General features: G+C 42.4%; 1 long non-coding RNA gene across 1 annotated transcript; it reads right to left on the bottom strand.

The window, feature by feature from the left end:
• Positions 1-1,238: 1,238 nt before the first annotated feature.
• Positions 1,239-5,272, bottom strand: LOC136506740 (uncharacterized). The gene is made up of 3 exons (XR_010771711.1): positions 4,920-5,272; positions 4,676-4,765; positions 1,239-1,540 (listed from the first exon to the last, which is right to left on the bottom strand). It is a non-coding gene; the product is annotated as an uncharacterized lncRNA (long non-coding RNA).
• Between the last annotated feature and the right edge of the window lie 11,100 nt (positions 5,273-16,372).

Raw genomic sequence — 16,372 nt, 5'->3', positions numbered from 1 at the left:
GTAAGCACCAACGAGTAAATTTGTATATTGCGCGTCTGACCCGGATGGTGTGCTAGGAGGACACAAGGATTATACTGGTTCGGGCCAAATGTCCCTACGTCCAGTTTTGATCTGTTCGTTTTACTAGCACTGAGTTTGTAGTAGGGGGTTATAAACTAGCGAGAGAGGGAGGTAGCTCCCAAGTCTCTGAGGTTCGGTTGCTCGGTGCTCGATGTTTGATGCGGTGCGGTGAACCGATGCCCCTTTGTGGGACGCCCTGCTTTCCCTTTTATAGGTCAAGGGAAAGCAGGGGTTGCAACCGAAGAGAAGAGAAAAAAGGAAAGAGAAATAAGGCTCCCGGAGGTGTGCCGTCCTCCTCTTCGTGTGGGTCCCGCTGACCCTGTAGATTGTGGTGGCAGCAGCGTTGTACCGGGGTCCTGTTGGCCGCTGCAGCTTACGTGCGGGCATCGCGCGCCATTCTTGTCTTCCGTCCCATCCGAGCGGACGTAATGGTCAGAGGGTCCCCTAACAGAGGCCATACGAGGGGCTGGCGGTACAGCGCCAGTCCACTGACGCCTGTTGACTAACGTTGGACGGTGCTCAGGTAGGGAGTTGGCAGCACAATGCTGGCCTGTTGACGCGATGGGCGACGTGAGTTTCCCAGCATGGCCCGATGCGACCGCCAGTCGCATCAGGACATGTACAAGACGTGCTCTCGAGCGTGCACCTCCATGCCGTAGTGGTTGAAGTGGTTCGAGCCCTACCCTGGGACCACTGCTTTGGTCCGGTTGCAGATCCGATCCCCAAGGATCGACAGAGGCGGAAATCTCTCCCTGGGAGCCGGGCGAGACGGAATCCGACCCCCGGGGGTCGGACGAGGCGGGGCCCTCCCCGTGAGACCGGACGAGGCGTGTCCCGGCCCCTGAGGGGCGGACGATGCGGAAACCTCGTCATCGGCGTCGGACGAGGCGTGGCCCGGCCCCTGAGGGTCGGACGAGGCGGAAACCTCGTCCTCGGAGTTGGACGAGGCCGTAGTTGCATCTTTAACCATCGGATAAGGCGACGTGGCGCTCTTTAATCTTTTGGCTTGGATACCCGGGTATAGATATATGACACATAGCATTGCATTGTCAGGGAATTAATATCTGTCGTGACAATTTTTAAGATACCTGTTGTAGTGTGTGTTCACGCGCAATATAAGCTCCACTGGAATCTAACAGTATAGTAATACATGGAGCTTATACAGAATCTAGGGGGGATCGAGCTACGTCGCTGCAATAGCTTTACAAAGCCGCATCGCAGCTACAGCCTGCCTGGATCGTTTTCCCAGACAAGCAACCATGTTTACAGGTACCAATGATGGTTCAGCAGTTTTGCTCTTTCTATTAGATAAGAGTCTTTGTACATCTCATACAGGGGACTTTTAGTTATATATGAGCGGCTAATTATTCTTCTTCCTAACCAAAACCTTAAGAGTCTAACAAAGGGACCTTAAATGATAATTCTTCAAAAGATGGATACCACATCCTTTGCAACAATCATGCACATACTCCAAAAGTACCTGCAGTTGAAAAATATTCAGAATAGAATAGAAAGAACGATCAGATATATTAGTGCACGTGCTTGTTTTTATTCTTTGCCTGCCAACGTCAACTTCAGGGTGTATACTTTGTTCTTAAGATTGCCAATCTGAATTATTCTTTCTTGGAAGCAAAATCCTTGTCGCTTTCTGTATTGCAGTCTTTTTTTGTCCCATTTCTTAGTCTCGAACCACCACAAAGTATGTAAACTATGATATTAGTTTTTTTAATGCTTGTCTTCTTTAGTTTCTGTGTGCCTTTCCCTTTTTTTTTCTCTGATTATCTTCAATTAAATTTTGTTCCCACCACAGTTCCCATATATATAACTCACAGTTTTGTAAATTTAATATACGATGATAGCTGTTGTTAGTGTTAAAAGACAAGGGTTCGAACATGGAGGGCCTTACCTGCATGTACAATGGGCTCACTTTGCTTGGTTAATTTCTATCATAAGCTATAACCCAGTTCATTGTTTTTGAGGCGTGGCCTAGGCGACAAGGCGTGGCAGAGGCTCTGGGCGTCGAGGGCACCACGACCTACACTCGTATGGCGTCCGCTTAATTGAATTTGGCGTCGCCTAGGTGTAGAAAGGCGTCAGACAGACGCCTTCAGCCCCGCCATGGACGCCAGATGCTAATTAGCGAGGGAAGGGCGCGAAATCGACCGCGCGCCCGCGGGAAATCGACCACGCTTCCACGCCGTGGGGGAAGGGTGCGAAAATGACCGCGGCCCGTGGAAAATCGACCGCACGTCCGCCCCTGGCGCGGGAACTGTGACCTAGATAGGCTCTTCGCGCGAGAAATCTACCGTGCGAGGCATTTACCCCAAGTGTGGGCGAGGGGAGAGGGAGAGAGAAGGCGGCGGGCGGACCTTGAGCTCCGCTTTGCTGCTCCTCTGCTCGACAACTCGAGTCCACCAGCCAGCCGCCCCTTCCGAGGAGCTGCCCCTGCATCTCTGCTTGGTCGTCCGCACCTGCCGTGGAGCCGCTCCAGCATCTCCGCCGCTGCAGGCATCGGCCATCCGCATCTACGCGTCCTCCGTGACTGTCTGCTTCCGTCGGCCGTCCACCTGTCCACAGCTGCCCGTTCATCTTGTGTCTCCACCTCCGCCGGCCGTCCGTCGTCCACCTAGTATGCCCCTGCCTTCTCTCTGTTCCTCTCTGTTCCGCCTGGTATGCCCCTGCCTCCTCTCTGTTCCCTCCGCCTGGTATGACCCTGCCTGGTGCCTAGTATCCTGTCTCTGCTCTGAGTATTGTAGTATTTAATGCCTCGTGCTCTACTTTTGCTCATGCTGTGTGCGCCTTGCTCGTGCTCTGCTTTTATATTACTGAGCCGTCTTTCTTTAGTGTTACTCACATATACTAATGTCTGCTTGTGCTTGGACTGCTACATACACTGCTACAGCAACATGGATTTGATTAGTATACACTTGCTTTGATTAGTTTACAGTTGCTACAGCAACAGGTCTTTCTTTGATTAGTGTACACTTGCTTTGATTAGTATGTTACTGATTAGTAGTGCTCCCTTAGCTGTGCAAATTTGCTCTTTTCCTAAGGAACATGGGCTCAAGAATTGGCAACAAAGGAGGTATACAATATGTGTATGGCGTCGCCTAGGCGTCCGCCACAAAAGCCTAGGCGTTGCGAAGCGAGTCGGGCGCGGCACCTCGCCCCGGCGCCTCAAAAACATTGACCCAGTTTGTAGAACCCTCATTTTATCATATTTTGAAATTGGTAATATTTCTCACAGTCCAGTTGTCTTGCAACAGTTCCAGTGTCTTTGATGGCAGTCAGGTAGTGACTACCTCTCATAAGATTTCAGAGCAGCACAAAGGTGGTTGGACTTGCTGGCAAGGTAATCTATTACATGGACCTTGTTCAGTATCTGTGCATTTTTATTTGCTTCTTTCTCTAATTTCTGAACTATAGCTATTATTGGCTTCCTTCTTTGATTCCTATCCTATAGTTACCATTGAGTATAACTTTACTGCCTACACTTTATATAGAAGCTGCAAGTAAATAAATAGTTGCAGTACTGTACTTATAGCAAACCGAGTTCATCATGCGCATATTTTAGAAAACACATCTATTATTTTTATGTTTAAGTAAATAAATTTACCTCAACATTACTCTCGTTATATTTGTATGCACCATGCAATATTTTCACCTTGGAAATAGGTACCCTCCATAGGCTGAATTGGGGCTTAGCTAATGACAAACCAACGAATCTTCATCTTCTCATATTCTATCTTTTTATTGCAGTCTGGTGATTACCTTTAACTAAGCTAATGGACACCAGGTATACCAAGAAGATATCTGAACTGACAAACTTTTTCTTTATTTTTTTAATCTCAATTTTTTTGCTTATTTATTGTACCGTTTGTAGATACAAAGCTACCAGTACCAAAAATCTAGGGTATAAAATGTAATACACACGTTCTGGATGTATATCTACCTGTCTTATTCCTCCTATTACACTCTATAAGGGCCCGTTCGTTAGGCCAGGAAAAGAGTCCGGAAGCGTTCCGGCTGGACAAATCTTATACAAATTAAACATCCGATCCTGGCCGGATTACATCCTGGTCATGGTTCCCCAGGAACCGAACAGGCCCTAAACATGTTTTCTCAGTCATCGAAATCTTTTCTGTGCCCACCGACGTGCGCAAGGGCGCGCTCCTTGTACTAGTATATAATGTGTGCTCCATGCATGCGTGCGTCATCTGCTTGCTTTGCTGCACCTACGGTCTACGTATGAGGTATGACGTGTCGACGGATGCATGCATATGCATACATATGTCCGTATATAAACGTTATACGTATATATGCTCTATACACTCCAACATAGACCATCCAAATAAATATCTATGACACCGATCGATCGTGTCGTATCGAATTTTTGCAGAAAAAAAAGCAACATGAAATGTGCTCTTCCATCTTTTGTTTGCCTCTGCCTTACTTTACGTGCAGACCGATAGTTGTCGTCGATGCCTTCCATATATAAATAATGCAAACGAAAGCGAGAAAAAAAGCTATATAGGCATGCATGCATCAAGGGATGAAGGTGAAGAAGAACAAGCAAAGCAAGGGAGGAATCGACCAAATTGAAGAACATGCGTACCATCCATGGTAGGGGACGAGGATGAAGGAGTGAAGGAGATGGCCCACCACGCTGTTGAGCGTCGCGCTGTCCGAGAAGCTCCCGTGACCACTGCATCAATACATACATTACATATACAACATGCATCGTCGTCAGGTTGCATTTGCATGCATGGTCATCGTCGTCGTCGTACTCGTAATAATAACCGAGAAAAGAAACAGACGATAAGTGGTCCCAGGGCCTAGAGGAGGAACGGACGGCGTACCAGTCGTGTCCCAGGACGAAGAGCGCCCAGAACATGGTCCCTTGCGCCGCTCAGTAGACCGGCCACACCGCCCAGCTATCTATCCCCGCCGCCGCCGCGCCAAGCGCCGCCACCACAGCCACGTCGTGCGCCACGTGCCACAGCGACCGCCAGGAGCTCTTGCGCCAGCAGTGCTCCGGCACCGCCGCCCGCACGTCGCCGATGCTTTTGCGGCGGCGGCGTCGTTTGGGTCTGCGTCTGAGTCTGCATTAATTGGTGGTGGTGCCGGTGCGGCCGTCAGAGTTGGAGAAGATGGATCGGAGGAGAGAGATGGGGTTGGTTTAATTTGCTAGGACATGAACGGGAGGCGTAACGTAAGACACTGGGCCTCTCTCTCTACCCCGCCCCCAACAATTAATAAACCAACACAAAATTTTAAATATATATGTCGTCTCCGGGCGCGGCGTCTCTTGCGGCTACTTATAAGGGCACCAGCAATGGTCGGAGCTGGTTATTACTAGATCTAAGTCAACTTTTCTCAGGCCAGTTTTAATGGGAGTTTTATAGAGTTTTATGAGCATTAAATATGCTGACATGACACTGTATTGATAAAGAGAGATGATGAGAGTTTCATGGGAGTAGAGATAGTTTCATGGGGATAAAACTCTTCTGCACTATTTCCAACATATGAGTGTGTTGAAAACTGAGCCATGAAACTCCCACTAAGACTGACCTAATAATGCTAACTTTTAGCACATACCTTTTAACATGGGTAGCCTCATATGACACTCATGTAACCATAAAATATGTACAAGAGCTTAGTTTTTGATAAGAGCTAGCTTTTCTCTTTCTTGTATTAAAATATAAGAAAAATGATTATAGCAAGTCAATCGTTGGAGCCGCCCTAAGCAGCAGCGGGCACCCGACCCACACCACACCACATACATGCACCAACCCCAAAGCTTGCCCCAAATGCTTTTGGGACGAATCAATCCATCATTTACCGGTACCACACCACACAACTAGAGAACAGACTTTAGAACGATGTCCCAATTTAGCATTAGCCTCGGCATTTTTTTGCCCCCGGGACTAAAGTACCCTTTAGTCCCGGTTGGTAATACTAACCGGGACTAAAGGTCCCTGCCCAACGGTCGTCCGCGGGGCAGGGATCTTTAGTCCCGGCTGGTATTACCAACCGGGACTAAAGGTTTACCTTTAGTCCCGGTTGGTAATACCAGCCGGGACTAAAGCTTTTAGTCCCGGTTTAGGTTATGCCCCGGGAATAAAGATTAATCTTTAGTCTCGGTTTGGACCCCTAACCGGGACTAATTATCCCGGCCTATAATTCTGCTCAATTCTTCCTCCCCGAGCCCGAGCCATTCCATTATTCAAACTCACTGCCTCTGTTCTTCAGCTTGCTGTTGTTCTTGCACTCTCCCCCTTCATTGGTGTTGCTCTTCGATTTTGGAGGTAACAAACTTAATCCTCTTATGTTTTATCAGTAGCTTATCTCATTTTGCGATGTAGATGCATGTGTAACTTTATATGTTGGACTTTATTATGATTTTATATGTCATTTTTAGCTCAAAATCACATGATGATTTGCATATATGTTTGGATAAACAAAAGTTAAATTAGTTCATCAAAATCACACATCGCTCGTCCTCGCTGGAGCACGCGCCATCCTCGTCCCCGGTGGCTTACGTGATCTTAGAATTAATTTTTCCATGAAATAAAAAACTTAGAAAATTGTTAGAAAATTGTAGAAAATCCGTACTAGTTGAACTTGCGGACCGTGTTCATCTCGGCGACCATATTCTCTGCCGAGCGGTAACGGACGTCAAGGAGGAGCTTTGATTCTACAAGGGAGAGCGGCAACGGTCGTGGAAGACCGTGTTCCCTTTCTCGTAGAATCAGAGCTCTTCCTTGGCCAAGTACGGTGCCGTCCGGTGGAGAAATGCTCGCCGAGATGATCACGTAAGCAAGGTCAACTAGTACGGATGGTTATTTATTGAAACATGTTTTTGAGCTATAATTTGATGGATATTTGAAAATATGAAATTTACACTAGTTTGCAAAAATAAGTATAGAAAGTAGATGACAACTGTTACCGGATCCTCGGCCTCTCGTTCGGTTGCGAAACGACTGAGGCCAGAACTCCCTCTCATTATCTGCGGCAAGTGTAAGCAGAAGATTGTGATGGAGTACCGAGTCAAGAGACAGGGACCCAACAAGGGTCGTGTTTTCTACAAGTGCCCGGATCGCGATGTGAGTTTCTTACGCATTTTATAATTATGGCTAATTGACCTGCTTTTCTTGAATATTTTTGACTAAATATTTTTTGGCTTTAATTTCAGTGGGAGGGCAATGGATGCGATGGTTGGTACTGGGAGGAAGATTATGCTACATACGTGCAGAATTTGGGTGCGCTTGAGGTAGCGGCTGCTGCTGATGAGGCAGTGAGCCAGCAGGAGAAGCTTATTGATATTCAACAGAAGAATGATTTGTCTGTTTTAGTTGCGTACGATCACAAAATAATTATGTTACTGAAGTGCATTGTAGTTTTAGTTTGTTTAGTGATAGTTGGGATTGCTTACGTTGTAGCCAGGCTTAGTTAATTAATCAACCGTGTGTGTGTCATTTATGTTGTGTAATAAAATACTTAATTATGTTCAAGGTTTTCATAATTTGTCGTGTAATACATATTATGTCACGCCATTGGATGTACAATGCCGATCGCCGCTTTTAGCCAGGCTTGTAGCCAGACTTTATTCCTGACATTGCCCCGATTGGCGTTCCCGAATCACGACATGAGGGGAGACTCAGTGGTAAAGGAACTTTAGGGAAGAAAACATATATCGGCATGGAAGACGATTATTTCAATAAAGCACACTACACAGTTCTTCAGAACTCGTCATTGGTGCATCCATACATCGAGATACATAAGGAGTTCTTACGATCCAAGTTTCCAGGGAAGACTGAAGCTTGGATTAGGCGTCAGCACATGGAAAGTTTCAGTGGTTGGTTGCGAAAAGAATGTCAAGGCGATGACAATATTGATGAGCAACTGTATTTGTTGGCTAGGCAGCCATCGTGGCATATCCTCACGTACCAAGGGTACGAGATAAATGGGAATACATTTTACACAGTTGCCCAAGATAAAAGGAGCACCAATCAAAATAGTGGTGTTCGCATAGATGGCACAGATCCAAATGGGAATATACAAACATATTATGGCCGCATAGAAGAGATATGGGAACTAGACTACGCACCTAATTTTAAAGTCCCTTTGTTCCGGTGCCAATGGGTGAAGCTGACCGGAGGAGGGGTAACAGTCGACAAAGAGTATGGAATGACAACAGTAGACCTCAACAATATTGGATACAAAGAGGAACCATTCGTCCTTGCTGCCGATGTGAGTCAGGTGTTCTATGTGAAAGACATGTCTACAAAATCAAAGAGAGAAAAAAACGAAGACATCAACTCAATGATCAATGAGCCAAAGCGCCACATAATTCTTTCTGGGAAAATAAATATAGTAGGAATTGAAGATAAGTCAGACATGTCAGAAGATTACGAAAGAAATGTCCGAATTCCACCCTTCATAGTGAAGAAAGATCCAAGCATCATGTTAAATGATGAAGACACTCCATGGTTACGACAAGATCATAACCAAGGGTCATACGTCAAGAAGAAATTCACTGTTGTGCCCGCATGATACAACGATGCATGTTTAATATATTATGTTTTAGAGACGGATATTATGTAATATGTTATGACTTCACAATCCTTATATAGGCCATTTTTTTCATTTGAGATCTACAATTGTTGTTTTGGTCAACTTTCCATTTGAGAAAGTTTGGACGGTTCAAATTTGTGATTTTTAAATTTCGACGCCTACAAACTAGTTTTCGGAACCCTAGATTGTCTAAAATTGAAAAGTTTTGAATACCAAGTTTGTTCATATCATCAATATCTACAATCCTTATATAGACCATTTCTTCATTTAAGAAAGCTTGAACAAAATGTAGTTCAATTTTCACAAGTGTGTGACATAGTTTTAGAAAGTCTATATGAGATTCAAGAAGTTGTGACTAGTGTTTGATAAAAATTTCTCAAATGGGAAAATGAGCTATGTAACAATTGTAGATCTTGCTGAGATGATCAAACTTGGTATTCAGAGTTTTTTCATCTGAGGTCATTTAGTGTCTCATTTGAGCAAGTTTGACCAAGTCAAATTTGGTCAAATGAAAAAACAACACTTTGACTCTAGTATTATGGACTCTAAATGACTTCGAATTGAAAAGTTTTGAATACCAAGTTTGTTAAACTCAAAAAGATCTACAATTGTTGTTTTGGTCAACTTTCCATTTGAGAAAGTTTGGACGGTTCAAATTTGTGATTTTTAAATTTCGACGCCTACAAACTAGTTTTCGGAACCCTAGATTGTCTAAAATTGAAAAGTTTTGAATACCAAGTTTGTTCATATCATCAATATCTACAATCCTTATATAGACCATTTCTTCATTTAAGAAAGCTTGAACAAAATGTAGTTCAATTTTCACAAGTGTGTGACATAGTTTTAGAAAGTCTATATGAGATTCAAGAAGTTGTGACTAGTGTTTGATAAAAATTTCTCAAATGGGAAAATGAGCTATGTAACAATTGTAGATCTTGCTGAGATGATCAAACTTGGTATTCAGAGTTTTTTCATCTGAGGTCATTTAGTGTCTTATTTGAGCAAGTTTGACCAAGTCAAATTTGGTCAAATGAAAAAACAACACTTTGACTCTAGTATTATGGACTCTAAATGACTTCGAATTGAAAAGTTTTGAATACCAAGTTTGTTAAACTCAAAAAGATCTACAATTGTTGTTTTGGTCAACTTTCCATTTGAGAAAGTTTGGACGGTTCAAATTTGTGATTTTTAAATTTCGACGCCTACAAACTAGTTTTCGGAACCCTAGATTGTCTAAAATTGAAAAGTTTTGAATACCAAGTTTGTTCATATCATCAATATCTACAATCCTTATAGAGACCATTTTTTCATTTGAGAAAGCTTGAACAAAATGTAGTTCAATTTTCACAAGTGTGTGACATAGTTTTAGAAAGTCTATATGAGATTCAAGAAGTTGTGACTAGTGTTTGATAAAAATTTCTCAAATGGGAAAATGAGCTATGTAACAATTGTAGATCTTGCTGAGATGATCAAACTTGGTATTCAGAGTTTTTTCATCTGAGGTCATTTAGTGTCTCATTTGAGCAAGTTTGACCAAGTCAAATTTGGTCAAATGAAAAAACAACACTTTGACTCTAGTATTATGGACTCTAAATGACTTCGAATTGAAAAGTTTTGAATACCAAGTTTGTTAAACTCAAAAAGATCTACAATTGTTGTTTTGGTCAACTTTCCATTTGAGAAAGTTTGGACGGTTCAAATTTGTGATTTTTAAATTTCGACGCCTACAAACTAGTTTTCGGAACCCTAGATTGTCTAAAATTGAAAAGTTTTGAATACCAAGTTTGTTCATATCATCAATATCTACAATCCTTATATAGGCCATTTTTTCATTTGAGAAAGCTTGAATAAAATGTAGTTCAATTTTCACAAGTGTGTGACATAGTTTTAGAAAGTCTATGAGATTCAAGAAGTTGTGACTAGTGTTTGATAAAAATTTCTCAAATGGGAAAATGAGCTATGTAACAATTGTAGATCTTGCTGAGATGATCAAACTTGGTATTCAGAGTTTTTTCATCTGAGGTCATTTAGTGTCTCATTTGAGCAAGTTTGACCAAGTCAAATTTGGTCAAATGAAAAAACAACACTTTGACTCTAGTATTATGGACTCTAAATGACTTCGAATTGAAAAGTTTTGAATACCAAGTTTGTTAAACTCAAAAAGATCTACAATTGTTGTTTTGGTCAACTTTCCATTTGAGAAAGTTTGGACGGTTCAAATTTGTGATTTTTAAATTTCGACGCCTACAAACTAGTTTTCGAAACCCTAGATTGTCTAAAATTGAAAAGTTTTGAATACCAAGTTTGTTCATATCATCAATATCTACAATCCTTATATGGGCCATTTTTTCATTTGAGAAAGCTTGAACAAAATGTAGTTCAATTTTCACAAGTGTGTGACATAGTTTTAGAAAGTCTATATGAGATTCAAGAAGTTGTGACTAGTGTTTGATAAAAATTTCTCAAATGGAAAATGAGCTATGTAACAATTGTAGATCTTGCTGAGATGATCAAACTTGGTATTCAGAGTTTTTTCATCTGAGGTCATTTAGTGTCTCATTTGAGCAAGTTTGACCAAGTCAAATTTGGTCAAATGAAAAAACAACACTTTGACTCTAGTATTATGGACTCTAAATGACTTCGAATTGAAAAGTTTTGAATACCAAGTTTGTTAAACTCAAAAAGATCTACAATTGTTGTTTTGGTCAACTTTCCATTTGAGAAAGTTTGGACGGTTCAAATTTGTGATTTTTAAATTTCGACGCCTACAAACTAGTTTTCGGAACCCTAGATTGTCTAAAATTGAAAAGTTTTGAATACCAAGTTTGTTCATATCATCAATATCTACAATCCTTATATAGACCATTTTTTCATTTGAAAAAGTTGTAGAACAAAAAATACTAAATTTTCTTTATTTTTATAGGTTCAACAAAAATTTCCTCTCAATTTTGGTCAAAAACCGAGAAAAAATTGAAACATTGACGTTACAATAATGTGATAATAAATTTCCTATCGAATAATATTAGTTTTATTATTTTTAAGTTACAAATATATTTTTGCATTAACAAAATACTTAGTATTAGTAACATTTATATTCTATATTCATAAAAGAAATTAAAAACTTTAGGTTACAAAATTTTCCTATTTACAATAAATAATTAGTTAATCAATAGAATTTTTTAAAATAAATATTGCAAAGTATTGAAGTTGCTATGGAATTAATTGATTAACCTAGTATTAAACAAAATCAAAATCCCAGGTCTTTCCAAGTACGCTGGCGGGTTGCCAAAATTTTCAGGCCTTCAGTCCCGGCCCAGACCAAGAACCGGGACTAAAGGGTGGGCAGCAATTTCGTTGCCCGCCCAAAATACTTTTAGTCCCGGCTAGTAACAACAACCGGGACTAAAAACCCTTTAGTCCCGGCTTGTAAGGCGCGCCGGGACTAAAGGATTGGGCCTTTAGTCCCGGTTGAGATTACCAGCCGGGACTAAATGACCTTTAGTCCCGGCTGGTGTTACCAGCCGGGACTAAAGGGTACCGGCCTATATATATCGACTTGTTCTGTTCATCTTCGATCTCGCGCGTCGTCTCTCCGATCCCATCTCCGCCGCCAGCCGCACCCGAGCTCGTCCTCGTCGTCGCCGAGCCCCGCCTCGTCGTCGATCCCGGCCTCGTCTGCCGTCGTCGAGCCCCGCCCAGCGGCCGTCGAGCTCGCCCGCACGCCCGGCCTCGTCTGCCGTGTCGTCGAGCCCCGCCCGCCCCGCCTCCGTCGAGCTCTCGCCCGCCCGCCCGCCGGCCTCGTGATCTCAGCTGCCGTCGTCGAGCCCCGCCCGCCCGGCCTCGTCTGCCGTCGTCGAGCCCCGCCCGCCCGGCCTCGTCGTCGAACTCGCCCGCCCGCCCGGCCTCGCTGCCGTCGTCGATTATAATGTTGGATTTTTAATTGTTTTTTAGATAATACTAATAAATAATATTTAGTAGTTTAGTTAGTTTTTTAGATAGTTTTTGATATATGTTAGTTAGATTTTTTAGTTAGTTAGATTTATTAGATAATTGATATATGTTATACTTAGATTTTTTAGTTAGTTAGATTTATTAGATAATTGATATATATGTTAGTTAGATTGTTAGTTGATATATGTTAGTTTTTTAGATAATTTTTTAGTTAGTTAGAATTTTTAAAATGTATTATCTATTACTAGTTTATCTAATTTCATGTTAGATTTATTTAATTGGATTTAGTAATTATATATTCTATCTCTCTCTATATATATATATCTAGAGAGAGATTCTATATGTGTATACATATGTACTTAATTATTTCTATATGTATATATACATGTACTTATTTTCATAAGTTGAGAGAGAGAGAAAATTGCATCTAGAGAGACATTCTATGTGTTATCACATGCATATCTAGAGATATAGACATATGCACTTATTTCTATGTGTTGAGAGAGAGAGAAAATATATTGTATCATTCTATGTGTATATATATACATGTACTTATTTCCATGTTTTTGGATCGAAAGTGTTTTTGATTCGATTCCAAAGCCTATACCTTATGTAATTCTTATGTTTATCCTTATGAAATATTATGTGTTATTATATTTAATTGGATTTAGTAATTCTATATGTGTTATCACATGTACTTATGTTATGTACCATAATAATTCTATCTATGTGTTATCTTGAAGATACAAATGGCTGCTCCGGATGATAACTTGAGTGATGACATAATGGCGGATATTATCAACGCCGGCACCAATGTGGATGTAGATGACACGAGTCAGTACTTTGCTGATTATGAGGATATCCTGAATATGCCGGTGGTTGAAGATCAACAAATTGTCACGCAAGAAAATACTGGCGAGGTATATTCGATTATCTATCATCTCTTATAGATGCATGCGTACGTATATTTGTTGTTAATCGTTGTGTTTCTACTCATGTAGCCGGTCTCTGGATCTACATCAACCACCGACAAAAGTAGGAAAGTCCGAGGGCCAAAAAAGCCATTAGAGGGCCGTTTCATAATATCAGAATTCGACACCGACACCGGCAAACCATTGGGACCACATGCTCAGACATATGTCAATCAATGTGGGTTCATTGTAAGGGATAGGATCCCAGTTAGTGCTCGTGAATGGAAGCAGAAGATATCCGCTCCTAATGTTAGTTTTGTATCTGATCGTGATAAGAACCTAGCTTGGAGAGATATCACTCAGCATTTCACATTACAAGCAGATGATGCTTTGAAGGAGCTAGTGAGGGATTGGACAATGAAGAAGATGGCAACATTGTTCCAGAGTTGGAAGAAGACATTGTATAAAAAGTTTATCTTGAAGAATGCTACGCCGAATTTCAATGCTAAGGCGTTTGTCAAGTTGGAGTCCCATTGGGATGCCTTTGTAGAATACAAGACATCTCAAGACAGTGAGGAACGTGTGATGAGGAATCGGCAGAATGCCCGACAGAAGCAATACCATCATCGCATGGGATCAGGTGGTTATAGGAGTGCTATTCCCAAGTGGCAGAACCTAGAAGCAGAGATTACTGCCAAGGGAATCATACCTGAAACAATAGAAAAGAACTGGCCTCAACGCGCGAAGAATTGGTTCTACGCTCATGGGGGAAGCCTAGACCCAGACACTAGCAAGCTAATTTTCGGCCAAAAAATTGAGAGAGCAACACAGAGACTAGCTCGTGCTAGGGAAGAAGCTGATAGTGGTGTTTTCAAGCCCAACAGAGAGAAGGATGAATTGACATATGCCCTAGAGAATCCCGAACACGGTGGTCGAACAAGAGGCTATGGGGCGGTTCCGTGGCTACACGCATTCCCAGCAGACAAGGATACCTACAGAAGCCGCCAGAGAAAGAAGGATGAGGAGGCAGAATGAATTCGTGCATTGGAGCAATTTGTTGATGAGTCACGACAAGCATTGCTTGAATCACGTGAACGAGAAAAATCTCTTGAGGCAAGAATGCAGGAGGAGATCAAGAGGCAAGTGCAGCTAGCAATGAGTCCAATGCAATCGCAATCAACGCCGGGAGTCACCATTAGCCCCGTTGGTCAGATGAAAAGCAGTTGTGCTTCTACGGAGCTGCCAGTTATTCAAGACGACGCTGGGTTGTGCTTCCCTGTTGATGACATTACCGAGCCTCTAACAAAATGTGAGCTGCACATTCCAGATGGTAATGCATCAATCATGGTGGCTGTCGGGGTTGTATCTCCAATAGACCGAACGAAGACACCAAGAATCCATGGGTCAGTTATTCAACCTGGATATGCTAGCGTCTTGGTCGATAGAGTGCTCAAAGGTTACAGCAATGTTCCTCTTGACATTGAAGGCGGTGATGGGGAGAAGACACTAGGAGAAACAGAGAAGACATTTATTCAATGGCGCAAACGCTTCATCATCATTCCTGGGGCACCACCGCTTCCCCTACCTCACCCTAGGTACGAATGAAAGTGAATGAAATATTATTTTCCATTAATTTTCTATTAGCTTCAAAAATAATTGACACACAAATTGTTTTTATAGCAGGGTCTCTCCCTAGCCTAGCCTAATCATTCATTCCCCATCTCATCACAGCGTCGCGGGGGGCGAGACGACTTCATCCCCACGGCGATCGCCAACTCCTACACCGGCCCCATCGCCTCCACAACGATCTCCAACTCCTACACTGGCCCCACCGCCTCCACAACGATCTCCAACATCTCCACGCCGGTCTCCACCAACACCGGCCTCATCGCCTCCACGCCGATCTCCAACACCGCCCCCACCCCCTCCATAGTGACGCACTACAAAGACGTCTAAGGTCCCGGCGGCAAAGAAGACCCCGAGAAAAAGAGTTATTTCTCAAGAAATACTTCCTGAAAAGACTGATGAGCAAATAGCAGCTGAAGAAGACAAAAAAGTAAAAGATTTTTTTATAGATATCAAAAACAAGAGTCAAGCAAAGCTTAAGGAGAAGCCGTACTTTTACATACCACGAGATGTGCTGAGGCAGAAGGTCGATGCTCACAAGAAAAAGATGATTGAACTTCGTAAGCCTTCGCCACTATCAGACTATGATCGCTCCCTCGTGAAGTCACATGATGCAGATAAGAAAAGGAAAAGAGCATCAGGGAAGGATGTCCCACAGCTCGGACAACAGAAGCAACCAATGCAAAATCTTGTTGTTGCTAATGAATATGGTTCCAACATAGAAGTCTATCGACCAGACAACTCTGGAGAAGTGTCGGTTCAAGCCCTTAATGCTTTTTTTAAAGATACTGGTTTAACCTTGGATCAATTGACGGGCAAAGCTCCAATCCAGAACCTGGAAGTTGATACCTGGAAGACTTATAAATATGGCAAAAGTCTGTACAACCCTGCGGCTCTGAATGAATTGGGTACGCAAATGTACTTGCTCAACAAGTGGTACATGCAGGCGTGTGGCAGGGGTGAGCAGTGGATCTTTGTCAGATTTAGAGACCATCATTACTTCCGTGGCGATGACATCTTACATATTAGTTTCGAAGAATTGCATCAACTATTCCACTTGGACGCTCTGGACAAATCAATCATTAGCTCCTTTTGTTTGTAAGTGATTCTTACTTTTATTTAATAAACTCACTTCCATGCGTACGTGTATATAATTATCCTCACATGTAACTTATATTTATGTATAGATTCCAGATGTCAGAGCTCCAAAGAATACAAGACACCAGTGTTGGCTTCATTGATCCTTA

The sequence above is a fragment of the Miscanthus floridulus genome, chromosome 15 (assembly GCF_019320115.1).
Source record: "Miscanthus floridulus cultivar M001 chromosome 15, ASM1932011v1, whole genome shotgun sequence".
Taxonomy (NCBI): domain Eukaryota; kingdom Viridiplantae; phylum Streptophyta; class Magnoliopsida; order Poales; family Poaceae; genus Miscanthus; species Miscanthus floridulus.
The sequence above is the reverse complement of the archived record's forward strand: the minus strand, read 5'-3'. Positions and strand labels throughout refer to the sequence as shown.